Genomic DNA, 19,087 nt, shown 5'->3' on the forward strand with positions numbered 1-19,087 from the left:
ACTGTAGCTTGGTTTCATTGGACAGTGAAAGGGAGAGACAGAGAGAGAGAGTCTTATCGCCGCCCGTGTGGCTAGAGAATGCAGCTCGGTTCCTGCATTATCTCCGATGTTCCTTTCGCCAATGTTGTATATGCAAGTGAAAAGGAAGCTATTAATACTATGGACGAGATAAAATGGATTCATGGGGGACGCATTCATGGCTGGTCATGGGGGAAGGAGTTTTTCCTTCCTATATGTGGTGGGTTGTCGCGAAACGTCGCTCCTCATATATTCCCCAGGCGGAGCACATATACACTAACTGTAAACACCGTTAAACCAGGTGCCACTCTACGGCTTTGAAATCATAAATTGAAACTGGAACTCTTAAGGTTGCTCTAGCGCCCAACTAATCAGGGCCGATCGCCGAGGGTGCGTTTAGGAGTCGACAAAGATTTATAGAAAGGATCTGAAGCATTCGTATACGTTTGCGAACGTTGATGAGCGTTGTGAAGTAGTAGGCTTCGGTTAGTAATGTAACTGTAACACACGTAATTACGCGAAATAAACGAGGACGTAAGGACACACAAGAATGTAAGCCGCTATCGCCTGAGGGCCTTGTAATGGGCAATCTATTCATATTGAAGGTGCATAAAACGAGGGACATGTGCCTTATGTCCTCGTCTACTTGGCACCACCGCCTGTTTCACACCAAAACTGCGCAGGTAAGCAAACAATTTTAAAGCGAAACTTTCCTTGCAAACCCTCCCTCATTTTCCTGACCCATGACGTTGTGCTGCTGTCGTTCCAAACAGCTTATACTTAATAGAAACTGAATTATTCGCTCGCTGGTGGGATCAAACCATTGTCCCCCACTACAGCAGCCCGGCGCTCTAGCCATTGGGTCACAATCGCTATGTTTGTGTTTTCGTGGAACGCCCCTGATTAGCAAACAGTTAAGATTGAGACGAATACAGTAACACCATAAAACATTCCCCAAATGAGCATAGTTCAGAACGGTGGGCGTAATGATGGTTACACGCACACACGCGCACACACGCGCGCGCACGCACGCACGCACGCACGCACACAAGCACGCACACACACACACGCACGCACGTACGCACACACGGGGTACCAGTCCGATCGAGTATCCCTTTTATCGGTTATAATCATGTTTTAGGTGTGCAGTCATCTGAATGAAAAGCAGCCGTGAAGGAACGAGTGGTTGGGCGTCTAGTCAAATAGTTTTATTTGATGATGTGCCGACCCTGCATGGATGAAAGGCTGCGGCAGTGAGCAGAAGGTGAGCGGCTACAGGAGAACGTGGACTGGTCGACGGAAGAAGAGTCGAATCGGTTCGATTTGCAACGATGTGGGAAGCGGCATCCATAGGTCGCAGACAGGAATACAGATGCTGCAAGGAGGTGGCGTGCGGAGACGACAGTGAAGTGCGACGTGTCCGGCAGAGCCACAACGGAAACAAAGGGGGTGGTTTGTCCGGCATGCGCCAAAGGTAGTGGGGACGTGTACACCGTGCCACTGGCATTGTGGGAGGTGACAACGGCGGGCACAAGGTTCAGCGAGGTGTGGCGCAGGTCGCCAGCCTGTGCCGCGAAACTACACCAGCGTACGCCAAGGAAGCAGCAACAGGAGTCCGACGGAAAAAGGTGGAGCACAGTCGGTGCCATGCTCCGTGATGGCGCGAGCTGGCACCAATGAATACGTCGACCGGCTGTGAGTACCGGCCGTGAGTAAGAAGCACTAGCGAAAGATGTATGACTGCTTTTGCAAACAAAAACCTCAATGTGGCGCAGTGCGAAGCGTCATCTGTGGCAATGGCCAAGGCGGACAGCGAACCAGCCTGTGGACAGGGTTCACAGGTGGCAGCGCACTGTTTGCGGAATTTGTCGAAACTTTGACCTAGACGGATCGCTTCCGACACTGTCGGGGGATTTTTCGCTAACAACATCTGGAAGGCGTCCTCTTCAATGTCTATCAGGTTGTATTTATTCTTAGCAGAGTTCACCAACGCTTCGTCAACGTACTTGCACAGGTCGACACGATCTTCTATATAACGGGTGAACATTTCACAGCTCTGCTACGGACGGCTGCGCAAATGTTGTTTGGCGGGAAACTTTCGAATGGCGGGGCGGCCGAACAGTACGGTGTAGTTGGTTTTCAAAGCCGTCCACGTCGTGGAGATGATGTTCGTGAAACGAGTTATCGGGCGAATCGGTCACTTATTGCAGACATAGCAGCGCCAAAAACACGCACTCAAAAGAAAGGAACACTGACAGACACGGACAACGGCAGCGATTGTCCATGTCTGTCAGTGTTCGTTTCTTTTCTGTGTTTTTAGGTGCTGCTGTTATGCGGGCATGATGTTCGTGGTTCGGGTGCCAAAAGCTGACGATGGCGCTCAAATAAAATATAACCTCATTCAACTTCATAGTGTCGTCCCACGGATTGTGGATGCGCTCACCCGTTTATAGAAGGCGAGCAAGTCCTCCACGTTATGGTCTTCCTTGCCGCTGAAAATGGCGAGGTCGCGTTGGCGCACGGAGGCCAGAGCAGACCATGGTAGGCACCGGGGCAGGAGGGTGAGAAGGGTCTTCTTTCAGCATGACGAAGTCCGACTGGAGAGTCCAGTGGCGAAGTTCCAGTTTCAGTGGCAAACCCAGCACCTCCACCAGTTGTTGAGCGGGTTTATACGGGTCCGTCAGCTGACGGAAAGAAAGACAGCGGCAACACCAACGCTTCACCGTGACCAAGGCTAAGCAAGATGACGAGCTGGGTTCGATTCGCGCGACGACGATGTGCATTGCTAAGATGTCAGTCGTCTTCCTTATTGCTATATCATACAATATGGTACAGCATGCGGTTATGAGTTGTGCTGTGTAGTATAAGAGAGGGCTGCTTGCTCACGAAAGAAGAAATTTGGCGGCGAGTCTAAAGTGTGCATAAGGGCACCATTGTTGATGTAGAATAGGTAAAAAAATATTAAATGCCAGCAGTGTTTATGATGAAGATATAGCGTGGGACCTGCCACGTTCCAAGAGCTAGAGCAAACATTAAGTAAATACTTTTATTTACAACACTTCAATTTAAGCCAGGAACCTGAAAATTTCACGCACACTACACTTAGCTTTCCCTTCATTTTCAATGAATGTGAAGTCTGCGTTTCTGCACATTTAATCTTGGACTCTGAGAAACATCGTGGAAATGTCGCACTGAAACTCTAGAATAAATGTATTTTTTTAGATATACTGTACTTAGCATAAACACTGATCTTTCATCACTCACAACTTACTTCCTACTTAAATAAAAGTTCCTCACATGGTTCACCAAGAAGACTGGGAAAATCATCGTATAATGCGTGAAACTTTAGAGAAGACGAGTATTCAGTAACTATTTTCAAAGCACATAATCAAACTACGCACTTCGAACTTTTGGCACATGTCCCTCATATAGAGGCCCCTATTCTCTCTAAGTATGAAATTGATTCCCCTTTTGGTACTCTCTTAGAAGTGAGGACACTTCGTATGCTTTTCATATCCCGCATGAAAACGGGCGGCCGTAAACGAGAGTTTAGCATTGTTCATTTAACCGGTAAATAACGTACACTTCAAAATTTGCCTGCCTATTACCCTTAGTATTCCCCACATTGTCTAAAAGATATACAACTCGGGAGCGATCTAGGTTTTGTGAGAAAACCATGAAAACAGGCATATGAAGATTTTCACCGTTTCTGGTCGCAGCTACAGCAGCAACAAATAACTCACCGCAGCGAAGCGGTGGACGGCACGAACGAAGAGCCGTTTCAAATAAAGATATATACATTCGTTTCTTTTTTCGAAATAAGAGGAACAAAGCTTTATTTTGGCTTGCGTCAAACACCTGAAGATCTATTTAAAGAGAAAAAAACATAACACCGAAGCCTATGAACGATCCGGTCTAGACATTGAAGCAACCAATTTGTCAATTAAGGATGCCGTCATCAATTTTTTATGAAAATTGCACTAACTGGAGCTGTGAGAAATGCACTCCCCTTCTTTAAGCAATGCGTCAAGCAAGCTTTATTGAAATGTTTTGATATTTTTTCGCAAGTCTTCCGCAATTAAAATGTCGTTGTGCATGGCCACAAGGCATACCGGTAGCTACATGGTTTCTCGCATACTTGATAAGCGCGAATTTTGGCTCATAAAATGGCAACCATCCGTTTTTTTTTAGAGAGGTGACGTTGGCTCAGGCATTAGCTGACCTAAACAAAGGCTCGTTCAATTTTTAGAGCGCATCTCTTTTAGGCGCCCGTTCCTGCGTCGAGCGCCGGCGTCCCTCGGAGTGAACGAGCAAACTCGCACAACGAAGGATGAAAGAACGAACGCGGAGGACAGAGGGCGATGAAAGACGACGATAGCGAAGACTGCGCGAGGAGGAAAGCGGAGGAGGAGAGTATGGTGAAAGCGTGAGAAGAAAAGCGTCGTGCCGTGCAAGACGGGCCCTGGGCGGTCGTAAGCGTAGGCGTGCAATAAGGGCTCTGTGGCGACGAACGCTATGGGATGGCGCCAGAGTAGCGCGCCGTCTTTTGTTCACCGATGACGCCATCAATAAGGCATGCGGCGAGCGCATCCAACGATGCCATATATGGAAAAAAAAATTGCTGCATGAGCGGAGGTCTGCCTGCGGCGGTTGCTGTGAATCGCGCCCACGCGTCACCCACGCGCTGCCTATCGCGATCTCCCGGTTAGCTAGGCAGTCGCGCTACACTCCGCTGCGTTTGCAACGCGCCGCACGAGAGAGCTTGTCCGCGACAGACACGCTACTCACAGCGTTCTCTTCCTAATATAAGCCGCGTACCCATTTAGTCATAATACAAATAATGACACGCTAAATGAAAACACGTATAGGACTGCTCTCAAATTTCGTATTAGGAAGTTTCGTAATCATCGGTGAATTTTTTAAGAAGGAAATCAAAACTTATGCAGTCAGGGGCTCAAGGCAGTGGTAATGAAAAATGTGAACCGTAATAAAATAAAAATACCCAAGGAAAACAAAACTGCAGCACCTTGCTTGAATCACTTAACAACCAGAAAAGAAAAGCACAAGACCAATCAATGCCTATGTTGGAACAGTGAGAACGCAAAGCTTTCGACGTCTATAGTGCTGACGGTCTCTTCCCACTTTCATCGTATTCTGAGGTTTGCCGAGGTATCTCTGGTGATCTCGTCTCACCTCCACTCGGATTTACGCCACACGAATGGCCGTAAGCTACGCCACATGAGCGCGTTGCTGCGCGTCATTGACGCATTGATGTTCCAGTCTGTTGTGTTTTACTTTGCGTTTTGCACAATATATGAGTTGTGCGCTCGGCTCGATAGACGCCAGGCTTTCATGTGAATATGTCGCTTGACGTGGTTGATGCGCTCGTGCTTGAGTTTTTAATACAAAGCATTCTTTGCGACTTCAACCCAGTTTTTGGTACCGGACATCTGACCTATATCGCGGAACGCGAAAAACGCACGACACGTGCGGCTGACGTCAATTTGCCTGTTATCTACGCGATGAGATTTGGATAAAAGTATTCATTCCAGCATACATAATTATTCATTTACGTCGAAAAAAAAAACAACTAAACTTGTAGCAGCGCGAGGGTCCCTTCGAGTGCGGTCCCGCTCGGCACGGGTCTCTCCCAGAACGCTGCAGAGGCGCGCATTGCGGAGCGTTCTGTCTCTGGTGTCCGGCGCCGCCCAACTTTGAAATGCCACTGACGTATTGTCGGCATGAATGTTCTTAACGCTGTCGCGTTAAGAACGCTCATAAAACGTCAAGAACGTCGCATAAAATCCGGTGTCGGCGCCTTGCGTCGGACGTCGTTTAGCCAAAAGTCATTCCGAACCACAACCACGCAGGCCCTAGCTCCGCACGGTGCAGAGGCGTCACTGAACTAATTGAATTCCTCAACGTAAGATGCGTCATAAAAGTCGTATAAAGTACAACCTCAACACAAGCTACCGACATGATAGTGTCGGATTTTAATTTGAATGTGACAGAAAACATAGTCCTGTTGCGCGGAGACTAAAACATTAACACCTTTTCCATCGTATCTACCATTTATAGAGCGGCACGCTGCGCTCGGTTCCTTGCAACAGCATCATCCAGATGGCGCTCGCCTCCGCGCATCCGCGGCCCACGCTAGAGGCCGCGTTTCTACCAGAAAGCTCGCCCGCTAGCCTTTGTGCATAGCGTTCGCTTCCAGCGTTTTCCGGTAAACATTAGGGTTACATAAGCTGCAGTTGCCAGGAAGCGTGAGAAGCAGTCAGAGATCTTTGAGTGTTATCGCGTTGCACTCTTATAAACGAAGCTTATGCATCCTCCAGATTTTTTTCGTTGTGGGGAAGGAAAACCGAGTTGCAGTTTCTGTGGTCATGCGTAATTTTTGTAATGTACAAATAAACGCCACTTCGTTAGAGACGCGCAATAAAGTTTGTGGGCTGCTGTTTAGTGATTCTTGTCGAACTATACAGTACACCAGCATCGTATTTTGAGGCCATTTACATAGTATGCAGATAATTTAATTGCAATTGGATTTTAATCATCTATGTCGCAATAAGTTTTTTTTTTTTCCTGAACAGGCGACTGCGGATTTCTAGAGACGCACTTATGCAATGCCACTGGGCATGTTCCCGCGCATGTATGCATAAACAGTGTGCCTTAGCTAACTTTAGCCAGAGTTTAAAAATATGAGAATGACACGTAGCTGGACAGAAGCAAGGCAATTTTGTTTGCAGCCGCGTCCAGACGCCCTCGTCGCTTCGTGTTGTTTTGCATTATTTGCATTTTGTTGAGAGTCTAGGTTCTCGACGTTGAATGCCAATGGGTCCGCTTCCAAACCGCAACACTTGCTGTACTAAAGGGAGCAACAGTCTTAACAGCAATGCTCCAGGAATTAACGAAGTTTTTTTTTTTTTTTTTTCGGCGTGGATATCGGAGAAGCAACGGCCCGGCGTGTCTGGACCCAGCTGGTTCGTCGAAGAGAGTCAGCGACATTCTCGGCAATTTTTGTTTAACCTGCTCTGACTGCAAACCGACGAATCGTGGAGTTACTTGCAGTACGTTTCTTTTCCACTTGGTTTCGCTTGCTTTGTTCTGGAGACCAGGCGCAATGCGCATGAAGTTCATAAAAGTAAATTCAAATGATAACCGCTGCTGAGTGGCACTCGGATATTAAAACTGCGATTTAGGTCAGCAGAAACATTTCCGCTACATAACCAGAACTGCAATTAACAGATGTTAATTGGCCGCCATTGGAATATGAACCTGGCAACGTTTAACGCTAGAACGTTATCTAGTGAGGCGAGTCTAGCAGTGCTATTGGAGGAATTAGAGGGCAGTAAATGGGATATAAGAGGGCTCAGTGAAGTTAGGAGGCCAAAAGAAGCATATACAGTGCTAAAAAGCGGGCACGTCCTGTGCTACCGGGGCTTAGCAGAGAGACGAGAACTAGGAGTCGGATTCCTGATTAATAAGAACATAGCTGGTAACATACAGGAATTCTATAGCATTAACGAGAGGGTGGCATGTCTTGTTGTGAAACTTAATAAGAGGTACAAAATGAAGGTTGTACAGGTCTACGCCCCTACATCTAGCCATGATGACCAGGAAGTCGAAAGCTTCTATGAAGACGTGGAATCGGCGATGGGTAAAGTCAAAACAAAATACAGTATACTTATGGGCGATTTCAATGCCAGGGTAGGCAAAAGGCAGGCCGGAGACTAGTCAGTGGGGGGAATATGGCATAGGCTCTAGGAATAGCAGAGGAGAGTTATTAGTAGAGTTCGCAGAACAGAATAATATGTGGATAATGAATACCTTTTTCTGCAAGCGGGTTAGCCGAAAGTGGACGTGGAGGAGCCCGAATGGTGAGACTAGAAATGAAATCGACTTCATACTCTGCGCGAACCCTGGCATCATACAAGATGTAGACGTGCTCGGCAAGGTGCGCTGCAGTGACCATAGGATGGTAAGAACTCGAATTAACCTTGACTTGAGGAGGGAACGGAAGAAATTGGTACATAAGAAGCCAAGCAATGAGTTAGCGGTAAGAGGGAAACTAGAGGAATTCCGGATCAAGCTACAGAACAGGTATTCGGCTTTAACCCAGGAAGAGGACCATAGTGTTGAAGCAATGAACGATAATCTTATGGGCATCATTAAGGAGTGCGCAATAGAAGTCGGTGGTAATGCCGTTAAACAGGAAACCAGTAAGCTATCGCAGGAGACGAAAGATCTGATCAAGAAACGCCAATGTATGAAAGCCTCTAACCCTACAGCTAGAATAGAACTGGCAGAACTTTCTAAGTTAATCAACAGGCGTAAGACAGCGGACATAAGGAACTATAATATGGATAGAATTGAACAGGCTCTCAGGAACGGAGGAAGCCTAAAAGCAGTGAAGAAGAAACTAGGAATAGGCAAGAATCAGATGTGTGCGTTAAGAGACAAAGCCGGCAATATCGTTACTAATATGAATGAGATAGTTCAAGTGGCTGAAGAGTTTTATAGAGATTTATACAGTACCAGTAACACCCACGACGATAAGGTGAGAGAGAATAGTCTAGAGGAACTTGAAATCCCACAAGTAACACCGGAAGAGGTAAAGAACGCCTTGGGAGCTATGCAAAGGGGGAAGGCAGCTGGGGAGGATCAGGTAACAGCAGATTTGTTGAAGGATGGTGGGAACACTGTCCTAGAAAGATTGGCCGCCCTATATACACAATGCCTCATGACCTCGGACGTACCGGAATCTTGGGAGAACGCTAACATACTCCTAATCCATAAGAAAGGGGACGCCAAAGACTTGAAAAATTATAGACCGATCAGCTTACTGTCCGTTGCCTACAAAGTATTTACTAAGGTAATCGCAAATAGAGTCAGGAATACCTTAGACTTCTGTCAACCAAAGGACCAGGCAGGATTCCGTAAAGGCTACTCAACAATAGACCATATTCACACTATCAATCAGGTGATAGAGAAATGTGCGGAATATAACCAACCCTTATATATAGCCTTCATTGATTACGAAAAATCATTTGATTCAGTCGAAGCCTCAGCAGTCATGAAGGCACTACGGAATCAGGGTGTAGATGAGCCATATGTAAAGATACTGGAAGATATCTATAGCGGTTCCACAGCGACCGTAATCCTCCACAAAGAAAGCAACAAAATCCCAATAAAGAAAGGCGTCAGACAGGGAGATACGATATCTCCAATGCTATTCACAGCATGTTTACAGGAGGTATTCAGAGACCTGGAGTGGGAAGAATTGGGGATAAAAGTTGATGGAGAATACCTTAGCAACTTGCGATTCGCTGATGATATTGCCTTGCTTAGTAACTCAGGAGACCAATTGCAATGCATGCTCACTGACCTGGAGAGGCAAAGCAGAAGGGTGGGTCTGAAAATTAATCTACAGAAAACTAAAGTAATGTTTAACAGTCTCAGAAGAGAACAGCAGTTTACGATAGGTAGCGAGGCACTGGAAGTGGTAAGGGAATACATCTACTTAGGGCACGTAGTGACCACGGATCCGGATCATGAGACTGAAATAACCAGAAGAATAAGAATGGGCTGGGGTGCGTTTGGCAGGCATTCTCAAATCATGAACAGCAGGTTGCCACTATCCCTCAAGAGGAAAGTGTATAACAACTGTGTCTTACCAGTACTCACCTACGGGGCAGAAACCTGGAGGCTTACGAAAAGGGTTCTGCTGAAATTGAGGACGACGCAACCAGCTATGGAAAGAAGAATGATAGGTGTAACTTTAAGGGATAAGAATAGAGCAGATTGGGTGAGGGAACAAACGCGGGTAAATGACACCTTAGTTGAAATCAAGAAAAAGAAATGGGCATGGGCCGGACATGTAATGAGGAGGGAAGATAACCGATGGTCATTAAGGGTTACGGACTGGATTCCAAGGGAAGGGAAGCGTAGTAGGGGGCGGCAGAAAGTTAGGTGGGCGGATGACATTAAGACGTTTGCAGGGACTGCATGGCTACAATTAGTACATGACCGGGGTAGTTGGAGAAGTATGAGAGAGGCCTTTGCCCTGCAGTGGGCGTGACCAGGCTGATGATGATGATGATGAATTGTTCTGCAGCATTTTGAAACGAGAAAACGCGCATGCGGTTTTGTGCTGACAGCCGTACGGTTGCTGTCCCGTTGCACACATTCCGCTTTAAAATGTTTACGCATTAAGCGGAGTTCTCAGTTCAAAGTGTGTGCCGTTGATCACTCTGCCAGCTCGTTATTTGCACACATGATGAACTGCCGCGTTTTGCAAAGTAAAGCCGATGTCTTCGGACGGCTGTGGCGGCGTTGAGAAAGCGTTGCCTTCTTTACTAGGTACCTACGGAATGGCTCGAGTCCCCCAGTGCAACGGGCCTGCCCTCAGTTGCGAACAAGCTTCGCAAGGCGGCGTTCGCGAACGACAGTAAAAATTCAGGGCCAGGAAATACCTCGGGTAAAAGAACATAAATACCTTGGTATATGGATAAACGAAGGCAATAGATATATGGAAACACAGGAAAAAACAATAGCTGCAAAGGGGACGAGAAATGCCGCCATAATGAAACACAGCGCTATGGGGATAAAATAGGTACGAGGTGCTCCGGGGTATGTGGAAAGGTGTAATGGTTCTAGCACTTACATTTGGAAATGCGGTTGTTTGCTTGAAATCAGGGGTAGAGTCAGAGCTCGATGGCAACCAAAGGACAGTGGGAGGCATTGGGTGCTCACGGAAAGACTAGTAATGAAGCTGTGCACGGTGATATGGGCTGGACAAGCTTTGAAGTGAGAGCAGCGCACAGTAAAATTGATTATGAAGAGCGACTGAGGAATATGGAAGAAAGTGAATGGGCTGGGAGAGTTTGCAGGTATTTGTCCAAGAAAAACATTGATTTACAGTGGAGGAAAATAACTAGGAAGCTTGCTAGCAAGTATGCGACCTGTATGGTAAGCAACATGACAACGAAGAACGTCAAGCGGAAAGACAGAAAGGCTGAGGTAATCTAATGGGTGGCGGCAATGGAAAAAGGAACCTGCTAAGAGTAACTACTTAAGAGGAAAAAACGAAATCAGGAAAGATACAATTTATGATAACTCAAAGGGAAGCTCATTACTTTTCGAAGCGAGATCAGAATGCCTTAGAACACGCACTTATAAAGCGAGATATAAGAAGGAAGAAGAAGTATGTGCTTCGCTGTTGTAAAGCTGGGGAAACGATGAAGCATGTTTTATTAGAATGTGAAGACATCTGCTCAGCGGTCAATTTAGGCATCTCTGGCCTCCTTGAAGCCCTTGGGTTCAGCGAGAGCAGGGGGAAAGTAAACGTGTCCGCAGCAGGGATTAGTAAGCGGCGATTGGACGATTGGTGGGAGAAAAGTAGGGAAACGACAAACGACGGAGGCGTCCAAAAACAAAGTTCACAATAGGGGTTCAGAAAGTTTGTTTATGGGAATTCATCGCGCATTCTTTTCCTTTCTTTTTCTCGCTTTAACGTAGGTGGGACATTGGGCATTGCAATAACAAGCTTTGTGGGGCAACCCACCTCCCCGTTCCAAAGGGGACGCTCATAGCATCCGCCCATCCATCCGTCATCACGGGCGGTGAGCGTTGCCGACGCCTGGTGACCCAGCACTCGGCGTTTACGCGGTCGATACCGCGTTGACAACACCGCTCGGGTTACACAGTCGGCACGATCCTTTGGGTGCGCTTTTTAAAGGTTGGTTGTCTGACTCTAGAACATCTCTTGCCTGTAACGCCTGCAAGCATACGCTGAGCTATCATTGAGGTGAATGGCCTTCGAGATCGGCGTGCACGCGTGATGACGATTTCGGAAGCCACGTGAGGTAGCGCCCAGTGGCTCAGCTAGCCAAATGTGGCACCTGCGACAGACACTAGTGAAAAGGAGGAAAGGGAAAGGGTTTGGTAGCTGGTTTTTTCGCTCATGTGGCAGGCCTCTAGTAAAAGAGGCAACGTCCAAAGTGACTGTAATGTTTTGGTATGTTTCACTTCAATGCAAGCGGGTAATGAGGTCAAGCATATTTATTGGAAAAAGGTGAACCTAGCATGTGAGGTTCCGCCAACAACGGTTGTCGAAACGTCATTCCGGACAGAAATATTTATTAGAGGAAGACGAACTTCATACGTTGGCTTCCAGAACGGTGGTTGTCAAAACGTCATTCCGAACAGAAAATCGACTCAACAATAAAACCTGCTTGGCTAAGGACTAGAACGTTCGCATGGTCGTTCGTCCTGCTTGTTGGACAACAAAATTTTTGGAACTGTGTTTTCTCTTTTCCCCATTCAAAAAGCAGTGCTTTGAAATCGACGACGGGAACAGGTGAGGTAATTTATTTTGAAAGGCAGTTCGTTTCTGCAACGAGGATATCGACGAACCAGCCTATATATATATATATATATATATATATGTGCTCTTCTTTACTTGCACTTGAAGAAACTTCGTGTGACCTCAAAGAATTGTTCACTGAAGTGACTGCCTTATATGAGAATTTACAACACCTCACAGTAGGAAACCGTTCAATTTCACAGCCTGAGCCTTCTCCCACCACCAAGAATCTGGTGTCTCTCGGTGGTGTAACTTTCCTTCGTGTAATTGTCGTGTACTTCGCTATCACTAATACTGCTTCGCCTTCCGGCGAAACTGCAGCCTCTCTGTGCATTTTTTTTTTCTGTGAGTCCGGCATAAGCGCTCCTGCGCATGACTGCTGTTTATTCTGATTTCGAGTAAATCCAGCTTGGCCTCATTTTGGTTACTGAGTGAATTAAGCAGGTTGCCTCAACTATAATGCACCAAGACTTAAAAGAAGGGCAGCTGCTTTACTTGAAGAACACCTGGTGCATATTGTTTCCACTACAGTGGAGTAGCCGCGAGTAATTCTTTCATCACTGAGATTTCTTTCGATAATTTCAATTATGTAGTTTGAGAAGTACAGTCATAATTATCAAAGTGTATATGAGGCATTTGTAGGTACCCCCAAATTACATCAAACTGCTGTGTTTTCAGCGACGTACTAATTACGTGCAATTTTTTCCGACTGGCAAGCAAACCTCAAGAAATATGAAAAATACCACGTGACTGCATTCCCATCCGCATCATAAAGCAGTATCCTAAAATAATTTGATTGAAAGCTACTGCATTGTCCGTCGCAAACACGAAGAGACAGCTCATCACCTTGATGATGGTACGTATCGAGCACGAACAGCAGGTTTCGCGGCTTTGCAGCTATTCCTTCCTCTCTACGTCCCACTTAGTATCCGTCTCTCAAGGCCTACTGTTCACGTTGATAACAAAAGTCCCTTGATAACTTGGCCGAAGCGCCGCTCTGACCACACACGAAACGTGAAAAGCAATGCAATAGGCATAGCAAGTTTCAATATCCCGCCTTTGCTCGCACCGCATCGAAAAAGCGCGCTAAGCTATTTTCCCGCCAGAAACTTGCTTCGGACCAAAGCCAAATTAAAATGATGGTTTAAGTTTTCATGAGAGTGCATACGTGCTGCAAGAACAGGTTCATGGCATAAATTAAAATCGGAATAAAATGACCGGGAAGCGACCTACGTGTTGAGAGAAGGCAATACAAACACGTAAATAACCCCTTCTAAATGAACAGAATTGGCCATCGGGACGCCTGCACGAAAAACAAACTAAAAAATACATCAGATTTCAGTGTGCCCTTATTATCTATAAATTCGCAAGCGCCGTTGAACACCAGCTGCTGCTATAGAGGACGTGTTCGAATAGGTCTCCATCTGCAGCTATACGAAGTACCGAGTCCGCTTTATGGCATCTTCAGTGGCTGTCTTGATGACCGACGCTTGAATTCTACGACAGACATCCGTTATCATTGTCTTAGCTAATCTGACCTCCGTCTCGATCACGTAAGCACGATCTTTCATATAGCCCCTAAGAAATCGAGCGCAGTGAGGTCAGGTGACCTAGCCGGCGAATTTACAGGCACGTGCCTTCCAATCTATTGCTCATGAAAAGTCGCATCCAACCAGTTACGTGCTCGGCTGCTGCTGTGTGCTGGCGCTTCATCTTGCTGATACCACAGAAGTCGAGGATGTCACAGCGGGACTTCGCCGAATAACTCATCCTTCACTACTTCATGGATGGACGTTGTCCAGTCAGTCTGTGATCGAAGAAGAAGGGACTTATTTTAGCCCCGGCGTAAATTCCGCACAACATATTGGACGACCACTGGTACTGGTAGCGATTGCGCTTTACCCAGTTTGCATTGTAGTCACTCCAATAGCGTGCATTATGCAAATTTACCTGGGCGTTTTTGTGGAAATTGGCTTCCACTGTGCACATGATGTTGCTCAAAAAGTCCGGTGAATCATCGGCTCTTGTGAGGACCCTATTCGATAAATCTGGACGATTCTACAGGTCTCTATCTTCGAAGCATTGGTGCTGGTTAAGGTGGTACGGGTGAAAGGCCGTCACTTAGAATCCTCCAAACTGATGACTTGGAAATTGTTACCTGGGCGGCCACGACACGCACGCTAGCATGAGAGTATGAGGCCATAAATGCTAGAACATCCGTGCGTAGGCTAGGACTCAAAGGTGGAGTCATTCGCCGCCGTTTCTTGAATGGGCCGGTTTGTCTCAGGTTTTTATCATTTCTGATGATAGTCGACGCTTTTGATCTACCGCCCACTTCCATGACTGATATATATTTGCGGCCTTCCTCTTGTCATTTGGAGCTCCCAAGGTAAGGATCATTCTTACATTCTGTTCATTAGAGAAAGACATGGCGACTGGGACGCAACAAAACGCACCTTTAAACATTTGCACTGACGTTGTCAATTCGCTTTTGTGGTGATAGGTTCTTTGGCAAAAGAAGAGAACCATCCGTGCACTTTGTGTACGCTAAGACAACACCTATCACAGCTTGTTTCCACTTAACCGCCAAACGCGACGCGTTACTTCGGCCGAGGAGCGGCAGATAAGGCTAATCGTGATCGGGATAACCCGACCACGATGTTTTACAGCGAAGCTGTATACGGCTAGCGATTCGTTCATCCGTCCGTTTGTCGCCTGTACGCCGAAAACTCCTCCGGCGCAACCGCATGCGCATGCGCGGAAAAAAAAGCGATAGAGAGGACCGCGATTGGCTGCGCCATTAGAGACGTCGTTGCTCTTCGTCGCAGACCAGCGCGCGCGCAGCAGTTTCTCCGCGGCTCCGAAATGGGTAGGCCACGCGTCATACGTACTCCTGAGGAGCAGGCAGCTTTCGATCAGCAACGCCGCGGGCAGAACCGGGAACGAGCTAGTCTACGCCGTGCGAATGTTGTAGCCAGGGCACAAGAACAGGCTCATGCTGCCGAGCGCAAGCAGAAACTGCGACCCCAGTGATAAACACTGGGGCCGCACGTTTCAGCTTCGCTGGTTAACCATCTGTACGGAGTGCTTGGGTGATAATTTTTTTTCTTTATTGCCTTGATTTCGTTCTGGTTAACTCAGAAGGAGCCTGTTCAAGGGCGCTGCTTTGTGATGCGCATGGGAGGGCAGTCACGTGGTACTGGCCATATTTCGCAGGGTTTATTTATCCGTCGAAAAAAAATTTGTACGCAATTAGTACCTCGCTGAACACACCGCAGTTAGATGTCCCTTGGCTGTGCCTATACAAATTCCTCATTGACACTTCGATAATTATGATAGTACGTCTCGAGTTAGATAATTAATTACAATTAACTAATTAAATCTCAGTAACGAAAAAATTACTGGCAGCTACTCCACTGTGCTGGAAACAATATGCACTAGATTTATTCGAGTAACGCATTATTTTCTTTAATCTTGGTGCATGATAGTTAATTGGCACACCCTGTATATATTTATGACCTCTCCATGCAAGTGACGATGTTTCCATTCCTACAAAATATCGTAAATTACTTTAAGTGTATTTTAATGAGTCTTTAGCTTGGCTTTCTGGAAAGAGAAGCGATACTGAGACACGTGGTTGATAAAACACTCTGCGGAAGAGGTCACTAAAGTCTACAGGTGTTTTTCAGGGTCAAAAAAGCACGCAAGGCATTTATAAGCGAGGCGAACATACCGCAACATATTCATACTCTAGACATAAGCTATCTGTACCTTTCGAAATAACTGTTAGTTGGCTACCTCCTTCTATTCAAAAATATAATAAACTCTGTCCTGGGTATATATTAAAATATATCGTGTATGTGCATGGTGTTTACAGTGGAAATTTAAAACAATGTTGAAGTGAGAAAATACGGATGAGGCAGCCGCCGCTATTGCTTCTTATGTGCTTGTTCTCCTATTGTCAGGATTTGAAGAAATAAAGCAAAGTATGAATTCTAATTCGCGCACGTCTGTGCCAACAATGATGCAGTAAGCTATTAGTCACTAAAAAATTTTAAGTGAGAAGGTCAAGGAAAGACAAAAGAAACCTCAAATCATGTGGGGGGCAAAACTCTGGCAATGAGACGTTAGTTGGGGGTGGGAGGGCGAGACTTTGGCATCACCGGGGGAGGGGGGGGGCTGAGCCCCCCAGAAAACTCCGGAGGGGGCTCGGGCCTAGGAACCCCCCCCCCCCCCCTCCCCGTAGACGGCGCCTATGCCCCAAATCAAAAGCATCTTGCACCACAACATACTTTTTTAAAGGATATATATATCATCATAAGCCTGGCTACGCCCACTGCAGGGCAAAGGCGTCTCCCATACTTCTTCAACTACCCCGGTCCGGTACTAATTGTGGCCATGTCGTCCCTGCAAACTTCTTAATCTCATCTGCCCAACTAACTTTCTGCCGACGCCTGCTACGCTTCCCTTCTCTTGGAATCCAGTCCGTAACCCTTAATCACGTTATCTTCCCTCCTCATTACATGTCCTGCCCATGCCCATTCCTTTTTCTTGATTTCAACTAAGATGTCATTAACTCGCGTTTGTTCCCTCACCCAATCTGCTCTTTTCTTATCTCTTAACGTTACACCCATCATTCTTCTTTCCATAGCTCGTTGCGTCGTCCTCAATTTAAGCAGAACCCTTTTCGTAAGCCTCCAGGTTTCTGCCCCGCGTACGTGAGTACTGCTAAGACACAGCTGTTATACACTTTTCTCTTGAGGGGTAATTAATAGCAACCTGCTGTTGATGATCTGAGAATGCCCCCTGCTAAACGCACCCCAGCCCATTCTTATTCTTCTGATTATTTCAGTCTCATGATCCGGATCCGCGGCCACTACCTGCCCTAAGTAGATGTATTCCCTTACCACTTCCAGTGCCTCGCTACCTATCGTAAATTGCTGTTCTCTTCCGAGACTGTTAAACATTTAGTTTCCTCCAGATTAATTTTTAGACCCACCCTTCTGCTTTGCCTCTCCAGGTGAGTGAACATGCATTGCGATTGGTCCCCTGAGTTACTAAGCAAGGCAATATCATTAGTGAATCGCAAGTTACTAAGGTATTCTCCATTGACTCTTATCCCCAATTCTTCCCAATACAGGGAATTTACTGAAAGTGATATAAGGATGTCGCTACAGAATCTTAATGGTCGATCGGCATCAGTGCCGGATAGCATTACGAATAAAATGTTTCGGAATTTAGACGACGGGTCAATTGAGTCTCTGAATACCTCCTGTAAACACGCTGTGAATAGCATTGGAGAGATCGTATCTCCCTGTCTGACGCCTTTCTTTATTAGGATTTTGTTGCGTTCTTTATGGAGGACTACGGTGGCTGTGGAGCCGCTATAGATATCTTTCAGCATTTTTACATACGGCTCGTCTACACCCTGATTCCGTCATGTCTCCATGACTGCTGAGGTTTCGACTGAATCAAACGCTTTCTCGTAATCAATGAAAGCTATATATAAGGGTTGGTTATGTTCTGCACATTTCCTTATCACCTGATTGATAGTGTGAATATGGCCTATTGTTGAGTAGCCTTTACGGAATCCTGCCTGGTCCTTTGGTTGAGAAGTTTAAGGTGTTCCTGATTCTATTTGCGATTACCTTAGTAAATGCTTTGTAGGCAATGGACAGTAAGCTGATCGGTCTATATTTTTGCAAGTCTTTGGCGTCCCCTTTCTTATGGATTAGGATTATGTTTGCGTTCTTCCAAGATTCCGGCACGCTCGAGGTCATGAGGCATTGCGTATACAGGGTGGCCAGTTGTTCTAGAACAATCTCTCCACTATATATATATATATATATATATATATATATATATATATATATATATATATATATATATATATATATATATATACATATATATATATATATATATATATATATATATATATATATATATATATATATATATATATATATATATATATATATATATATATATATAACAAAGTAAGATATGCCGTACCAACAAGCTCCTATAGCTATCCTCATCAAGCTGACGACGTAGTCTTGAACTGGGTCCAGCCGAGCCGGAGCACGACACCGCTTACAACACGGCGGTGCAAGAAACAACACGGCAGGAACCCGACGACAACGCTCGATGCTATGCTGCCGCACGTCACTGAAGAAGAGAATCTTGACGTCGCTACCTATTTCCATCGCGCCGAAGAAGCCAGATAGCTCGCCCGCCTACGGATCAAGAACCAGCAGCGTACCGACAGCCGACACTACAACCTCCGACGACGCTTCGTCGAGTACCAGCCCGGCGACCGTGTTTGGGTATGGACACCGATACGCCGACGAGGACTGAGTGAGAAACTATTGCGACGCTATTTCGGACCCTACAAGGTCATCCGACGTATTGGCGCACTGGACTATGAGGTCGTGCCAGACGGCATTTCGCATTCACAGCGGCACTGCGCACGATCTGAAGTGGTCCACGCGTGGTGCGCCTTAAACCCTTTTACGGACGCTGACCAACTTCCGTATTATTTTTTTTTTTTTTTGCTACGAGTGCTTTTCTTTGTTACTTTCCTTTGTTTGCAGCATCGGGTCGATGCTTTTCAAGAGGGGGGTGTTGACACGTGTACTTATCTTTATCGGGCGACCACGTTTCGCCGCCTAACAAATGTAATCGCACAGCGCGGGACGC

This window comes from Dermacentor andersoni, chromosome 2, assembly GCF_023375885.2.
Source record: "Dermacentor andersoni chromosome 2, qqDerAnde1_hic_scaffold, whole genome shotgun sequence".
NCBI classification, from domain to species: Eukaryota; Metazoa; Arthropoda; class Arachnida; order Ixodida; family Ixodidae; genus Dermacentor; species Dermacentor andersoni.